The sequence below is a fragment of the Spermophilus citellus genome (assembly GCF_964194105.1).
Source record: "Spermophilus citellus genome assembly, chromosome: 6".
Classification (NCBI taxonomy): Eukaryota; Metazoa; Chordata; class Mammalia; order Rodentia; family Sciuridae; genus Spermophilus; species Spermophilus citellus.
Window position 1 is genome coordinate 116,630,897 of NC_138187.1, and position 8,746 is coordinate 116,639,642.

Here is an 8,746-nt window from a genome sequence, read left to right on the forward strand (position 1 = left end):
CCAAATGTTGTAAACATAGCCTCACTTTATATAATCTTAAATCTTTTTTTTTTTTTGGTGCATTCTTCTTTTCTTTTTTTTAAATACACGACAGCAGTGGAATGCGTTACAATTTTTATTACACATATAGGGCACAATTTTTTGTATCTCTGTATATAAAGTATGTTCATGCCAATTTATGCCTTTTTACATGTACTTTTTTGCATTACAATTCTTAATACACATATATACCACAATTTTTCATATCTCTGTTTGTATATAAAGTATGTTGACACCCAATTCAAGTCTTCATACAGGTACTTTGCATAATGATGTTCATCACATTCCACCATCCTTGCTAATCCCCTGCCTCCTCCCTTTCCCTTTCACCCCTCTTCCCTATTTAGAATTCATCTAATCCTCCCATGCTCTCCCTCCCTACCCCACTATGAGTCAACCTCCTTATATCTGAGAAAACATTCAGCATTTGTTTTTTGGGGATTGGCTAACTTCACTTAGCATTATCTTCTCCAATGCCATCCATTTACCTGCAAATGCCATGATTTTATTCTCTTTTAATGCTGAATAAAATTCCATTGTGTATATATGCCACATTTTTTATCCATTCATCCACTGAAGAACATCTAGGTTGGCTCCACAGTTTAGCTATTGTGAATTGTGCTGATTAAATATTGATGTGGCTGTGTCCCTGTGGTATGCTGTTTTTAAGTCCTTTGGGTATAGTCGGAGGAGAGACATAGCTGGGTCAAATCTTATAATGTTTGATTCCATGTAATACTCAGGAACTTGGACTTGATTTAAAGTAAACCCTCTCTCCTTCCTCAGGCAGCACCTTTAGTGAGCTGTCCATTTTGTATGTGGTGGAAGTTATGGGACAGGACAATTTCTTTTCTGTACTCTCTCACTTATGCTTCTTGGTTTCTCAAACTTGCAAAAGGGTTTCTGAACCCTCCAAAGCCAAAATAGAGAAGAGAGCAGAAACCATTCTTCACTGGTGTTGCCCAAGATGTCCTCCCACCCTTAGGACATGTATTTGAAGCTGACACTTTCCTTTGTTCTTTAAGGGCCCTTGTTGGGAATGCTCTACTCTATTGGTCATGACCCTGTAAATGTCCTCTAATCCTCAACTGCCTGTGCCTTCTTCAATCCCCAGGAGTCCCATGTTTCACTGGTGCTATGATCTCATTGTTTTCCACAACAATCTATGTGATAAATTCTAACACCCAAAGTGATGATGTTATAAAGTGGTGTCTTTGGGAGTGACTAGGCCATGGGGCTGGAGGCCTCATCAATGGGATTAGTGTCCTTTATAATGAAGTCTAAGAGAGCCTTCACCCCATCTACTGTAATGCCAGATTCGTGGGACCTCAACAGACCTCCAGGAGCCGAATCCAATGCAATCACACAAGAGTCTTTATTGCAAGCTCGAGCCTGGACTCACAATCGTTTCCTACACAGCGGTCCCAGGGAGTGAGTCCTGGCCCTTTGTTCAGTGAGATTTTATAGGTTTTGGGGGGTACTATATGTGTCACAACATCACACAGCAAATCATTTCACATCAAGGGAAAATCAAACAACAACTCTTAACATTAATTAACACATTCACTGGCGGGAACAAGTTGGGTAGGGGTGATTGGTTAGTACAAGAGAGGGATTCCTTTGAACTGATTGGTTTAAGCCATGATGGGTGCACATGCTAAACTACATGGTTTCCCAACATGTTATCAACCACCATAAACTACTGGGAGGGTCATCTGGCATCCCAAGTATTTTCCCTGTCTCATGCTGGTTGGTGGTTGGTAGGGGGTTGCTATGGGTCCTCACCTAGCCTAACTGAGTCAGGGACACCTGGCACCACAGATCTCTCCTGTTAATTGTAGATAAACAACTCAGCAGGGTGGGTATGTTCCTAAGAGTGCTCTGTGGGTCTTTCCAAGGACAAGGGTCACCTCCCCCCTTCCTTGGACAGGCTTTGAGAGAGAAGCTGTTTTCAAAAATGGAGTCACATCAGTTTCTCACTACCATGTGAGGATACAGCAAGAAACTGAATCTGCCAGCATCTTGATCTTGGACTTCCTGGCCTCCAGAATTGTGAGAAATAAACTTCTGTTGTTTATAAACTATCCAGTTGGTGCTATTTCAATAGAGTAACCCGAATAGACTAACAACAAACTGTTTCTCCTATCCCAAGCCTGTGAGTCCTTCTAGATGTGAAGACAAGATTTGATACAGGTTATTCAGTGCTTCCAACTCACCCCAAGGACTGGAAAAGCAGACTCTAGTCCAGGCCACCTCCAGTGTAACTCCACAAAAGCTGTTGCCTGTGCCATAGTCAGGAGGTTGGGACACCAGGAGGCTCCCCTGGAGCTGTTGGCTGTAAGGACACACCACCTCCAATGCCATTTAGGAATCCTCCCCACCCCCCAGTTAGCTACAGCTCCACCATACCTGTGTATTAGTCTGCTGGGGCTTCTGTAACAATGTTATTGTAGACTGGGAGGCTTAAGCTACAGAAATTTATTTTCTCACAGTTCTGGAAGCTAGAAATCAGAGAGCTCAAAGTGTCAGATGTTTGGTTCTCCTGAGGCCTCTTTCCTTGACTTGCAGATGGCCACCTTCTTTCTGTGTCCTCACATGCCCTCCTCTCTGAACACATTCCTGGTGCCTTTTTCTATAAGAACATCAGTCTTAGTGGATTAGGACCCCACCCTTATGACCACATTTAACCTTAATTACCTCTTCAAAGGCCCTTCCTCCAAATACAGTCACCTCCTAAGGTACTGGGAGTGAGGGCTTTAACATAAATTTTGGGGAAACACAACTTATTTCATAACAATCCTTGGGGCTGCACTGGCAAAACCCAGACACCCCTGCCCTGTCTCTTCTCATCCCTAAGACTGGACCAAACACTGGCATTCTGGCACTTAAAAAGCCAGTCCTGCAGGACTGCTTGCTAGCAGAAGCAATTCCAATAGTGGAAGAAAGCTTTCCATTCTACTCCTTCCAGAACTCTTGGAGTCACCTGATTAGCCTAAGCTAACTTGCTTAATTTTCCTGAGTCCCCAAGGGAGACTGAAGCATGCTTTTTTATTTTTATTTCTCCTCCTTCTCCTCCTCCTCCTCCTTTTTAAACTTCATAGCCTCTAAACTCTAGAAGGAAGGGAGGAAGGAAGGATGTTGAAGGACAATGCACATCACCCGCCACTGGAATCTTTCTTTATTAGTAAGAATTAGTAAGCTACCTTTCAAAGGAGCTAAGACACCGGAGAGCTGAGATTCATGAAAATGTATTATCTGTGATTGAGTTAAAAAAATGTTTAGATATCTCAGAGGCTTAAGAACAATTACTTACATGAAATAACTTGCACAGAAACAGTTATGGATATTTTTCCGTTTGTAGACATATAAAAATCTTTTGTAATAAATGTGTAAATTGAGAGAAAGATAATATGAACCTGAAGTTGTATAAATTAAAGTTATTTAAAATTGTTAGGTTTTTTTTTTTTACAGGATAGATTTAGTTGGAAAAAGAAATATAACTTTGGAGCTGATAAGAACGGGTTATAAACCATGAAACAGGAACCACCATTTATCCCAGTTATCCCACTCCTGGAATATACCCAAAAGACTTAAAATCACCATACTGTAGTGAGGTGGCCACATCAATGTTCATAGCAGCTCAATTCACAATAGCTTAGTTATGGAACCAACTTAGGTGCCCTTCAGTAGATGAATGGATAAAGAAAATGTGGTACATATACACAATGGAATATTGCTCAGCCATAATGAAGAATAAAATCATGGCATTTGCCAGTAAATGGATGAAACTGGAGACTCAGTCAATCAAACAATGATTCAGCACAAAAATGAAAAGTTATGATATCCCCAATTTTTGCAGATACAGAAACAAAGTAGCAGGGTACAAAAGAGATTATTAAAACAATTTTTTTTAAATCATAGCATTGATGCTTCTGTTTTGTGGAAGGCACCTAGGAAGACAGAAACCCTCAAGGAGATGAAGCTTCCTGTTAAACTCTCATTCGTGCTGTCTCTCCAATATATGCAAAAAATCTTCCATCACACATCACCGTGCAACTATAGGCAGGAGAAATGGTCCACTTCTTTAGAATAAATGAAAGACATTTCAGATATAAGCCAATATCTCTTATCAAGCGATGTAAGCCAAGTGATATAAGCCAATCCCAAAAAACCAAAGGCCAAACGTTCTCTCTGATTGTGGATGCTTATTCACAATAGGTGAGGTGGGGGAGTGGAGGTTCACCAGATTGAATGGAGGCAATGGGCAATGGGAGGAAGGAAGGAGGGTATTGGAATGGGAAAGACAGTAGAATGAATTGGACATAACTTTCCTATGTTCATATATGAATACACGACCAATATTGTGGGGAGCCATTCTGACACGTGATTGGGTGACTCCCGTTAAGGGCCTGAGGCGCTCTGGCTGTGTCAGAGCTATCCCGACCCTTTCCTGATGAGAGAGCCCATCCGTGTGGGGGTGTGCGTGACCACTGACCCCGGAGACCCAATCACTGACCCTGACCTTGGAGTGCAGCCCCCCCTCAACCTTCATTGGATGGAATTCTCCCCTGAATCTCTTGTCCCCCAAATAAAAGGCTACTCCCCGGCGTGTTCGCTCTCTCTCTCTCCTGCTAGCCCAGAGTAATCCTCGCTGCCCTGCTGGGCGGCTGGAGGCGGGGAATCAGGGAGGCGAGCCGTCTGGGACCTAGCAATGTAAAATAAGGTACTGTCTGTGTGTTTTATTTTGATCTCTTCTAACTAACTTAATGCCAGAACCTCATTAATGAAACCACTGCGCAGGCCGCGTGGTAGACAGTATAACTCCACATCAGGTACAATCACAAGGATGGGAACTTATACTCCATGTATGTATGATATGTCAAAATACATTCTACTGTTATGTATAACTAAGAAGAAGAAGAAGAACAACAACAACAACAACCCATGAAACAGGATAATAGGTTTAATTTTCCAAAGACTGCAACTTAAAAGTGTGTGTGTATGCATGTGTGTGGCAGTTTTTAATCCCAGCTAAGCCTTGATTTTTTTTTTTTAGCAATCTAAAAAGGGAGGATGATAAATCACCACCTTTTTTAGGTTAAACACTTTATTTTCTAAAAGATTGTTTTCTAATTTGAGACCTCCTCTCATAAATGCCTTTTAGTTCAAAAGGTGATCAAAATCGATGGCACAATAAGAAAAAAAAATGAACTTTGCATTTAAGTTTTTTGCCAAAGTATATATGATAATCATGCAGGTCCTATAAAATGCAAAATCTGGAATTTCAGGCGGGGCACATTTGTATATCACCTAAGGGGTGAGATTTCTGCACCAAAAAGAAAGGGATTTGAGGCAAATATAAACATAGGTAAAGGTGTTAAAACTGAAATTTGCTAAAATCAGAAATCAGGACCCTTGCATATATAGTTTCTTCTTGGAATCTGAAGAATTAAAAAAATTATGTCTTGTTCTCAGAGAGAGCAACTTCTTCCTGTGTCCGTGGCAACAGTGAAGGGCTAATCACTGAGACCCACCAAGAATTGGCTGAGCCTGGGCTGGGGGGGGGGTGGTCCCGGGGTCTAATTAGACTGCATTCAAGTCTGTTAGCTCAAACCTTCTAACCTCTGCCATCACTGTCAAGGGTAGGGACTGGAGGGCAGAGTCTGAGTTTTGGATTACCCACTGCACAAATGTGGGAGGAAGCACACAGTCTCCTGGCTTTGCTGGAGCCTCTCCTGGGTGGAGCAGCTTTCTCAGCATAACTCTGGAAATGAAAAAGATGACTTTCAGGGTTGGGAAACTTTTTATTGAGTGCTTTTTTCAGATTCCAGTCTGTATTGCCAGCCCACACTGTAGCTAAAAGCTTACCTGGCTTCTCCTTACCTGGAAGAGGCGTTCTTAAGTGCCAAGCAAGCTCACTTTCTGCACACCTGCACACCCAGAGCAGCGACTCGTGCAGGTTTGGAAACTGCCATGGTGGGGGCTCACCCATGAAAGACCTGTCCATTTTTGGAATACGGCTTTTAATTTGTGTGTGCATAGATTTAGACCTGTGCTATTATTAGATTGAAAAGCCCTTTGAAACATTCTACATCAGAAGCAGAATCCGAAATCTCTGGAGGATCATGTTTTAAAGCATACTACCTGACATTTAAAATAATTCTTTAATGATATAATGGAATTGTATCTTATTTGGCTGTATTTATCTAAAAGACCAGAGTATTTGGAAGACTACTGAGCCATCTGTGCTTAATAATATGTATAATAGAAAAATATGTGTATGGGACTAGGATTGTGGCTCAGTGGTAGAGCACTTGCCTAGCATGTGTGAGGCCCTGGGTTCGATCCTCAGCACCACATAAAAATAAATAAAATAAAGGCATTGTGTCCAGCTACAACTAAAAAATAAATATTAAAAAAGAAAGAAAAATATATGTATAGCGAAATAAGGTCAGATTTATGACCTTATAAGTTAAAATAATATTTTGGACAAGATCTAAAATCCCTGCATTCATGTTTTCTCCCTTACCCACAGAATGCCATTGTAATATGTATATTATTAGAACACGCATATGTATATCTAAAACACACACATGCATATACCAACAGCACAAAGCCACACTGTGTAGTATCCAGTGGGTCTCCAATATCAGTGTCCCCTGAAAGAAACTGGGACTTAGAAAATCAGCTGATTGTACTTCTGGGGCCAAGAATGTACAAAATGGTCCTGGAATATTTTGTTGCTCCCAACCAAAAACACTTTAAAATTTGTGTGCATTTTGGTCAAAACTGTCAAATTTTGTTAAGGCTACATGAGCTGATTCAAGGGCTCTTTTGGCTAAATTGTGACTTTCTGAGCACCAAAGAAAGAACTAATGACTACAAATAGTTCAAACAGATTATATTGGTGGAAGCTATGAGTTCACCACAGTGTTTTTGGGGAAAAGATATAGCACAAAGACAATACAGCTCTAAAAGACTGTCATTTTGTGATGCCATTTTAATATCCCTAAGTGCTTTGGCCCTGCTAGACTCATACAAAATGATACAAAATGGAGAATTCCAAATCCCCCCAAATTTATGAAAGCATCACATAAGGACGTGAGGGATCCAATGGAATGGAATTAAGGTGTCTTTGTAGCCTGATGGAAAGACAGTTAAATAACAAGAGTGAATGAAAAAAGTGCAAAATCCCACTGAAGCAGGGAAGGATGTTTGCCTGAAATAAGATATGGTATTTGTTGAACCTAAGGAATGATGGCTATAAGATCAAGTGCTTTTGGGGGAGACATTGGAGCTCCTGCCCTTCAGCCGGGTCCATAGGTTTCCAACTCTTGTGGGCTGCAGAACACACTCTGTGTCCTGGGCAGGGTGTTTTCTGACCTCTAGTGGTTCTCTCTGGTAATAACAGGGTATAACAACAACATCAACGTGTCAAAAAATAGAAAGAAATGGTATGACATTTCTGTGCCTTGGGCTGGAATTATTATCTCCATTCAGTTTGGTAGCAGGAATTATTTCATACCAAGCAGAATCTTGGACAAGTGAGTTATTACTTAAATTCAGCTCGATGGAACAAGACTTTCTGAAGTTGGGTGTACAAAGAACAATGTGGTTGTTGGTGGGTGTTTGTCTGGGATGATGTTGAAATAGCTAGCAGCACAGTAGGCTGGTATTCAACAGCCAGGGTTAAGACCTTGCTTATTTGGACCAACTCACTTAAACATCTTTGAACTGTTTTCCTTTCTTCCTTGTGAGAAAGGAGGCCATGAATGAATGGTTTCTCAGGCCTCATCTGTCTGTAATATTCAGAGAACAAAAATGTTGAAGAGTTTAAAAATCAGAACTGATGTCTCAGTCTGGATATCTGTTTTCATAGTTAAGTTAAATCCCTTTAATGAACAGGATCATCCTTTCAAAAGAAGTAGTTAAAGAAAATATTACAGCTCACATTTTAGACCTCAACATTTGAAGCTAAAGTAATTGGATTAGTTCACCCTTTCCAGACTCTTTACAAACAGCTGAGAAAAAAAAAAACTGTCTACTTTATTCCCATTCTGAGGTACTTAATAGTCAAATAATAATAATAATGTATTTTACGAAAGTCATCCTAATGTTTGCAAATTTGGAACTATTTGTCTTGAAAGGAGACCATCAAAGAGGTCCACTAAAATGAAGTTATTGGCACTAAGTGATATCTGCCTAGGGTGAGTATCTGGCTCCAATGAGTTTGGGTTATTCTTGTCTTTTAAATTAACATATATATCAGTATATTGAGTATATCCACACTGTTGTTCAAGCAATCTTCAGAATTCTTCCTTTGCAGAACTGAAACTTTATATTCATTAAGCATGATTTCCCCATTTCTCCTTTTCACTGGTCACTTGGAACCACCAGTCTACTTTGTCTCTTAATTTGACTACTCTAGGTAGAAGAAACATGATATTTGACAGATTTATTTCATTTTGCATATTGTCCTCAAGGTTCATCCATGTTGTTACACATATCAATCCCCTGCCCTTTCAAGGCTGAATAGTATTTAATTACTTATTCCATTCCATTTTGCTTATCCATTCATCTGTCAATGAACACTTGGATTGTTTCCACCTTTTGGCAAATGTAAAAAGTGCTGCTATGAACATGGGCATACAAACATCTGGATGAGACCCTGCTTTCACTTCTTTTGGGGATATAACAAGAAGAGGCA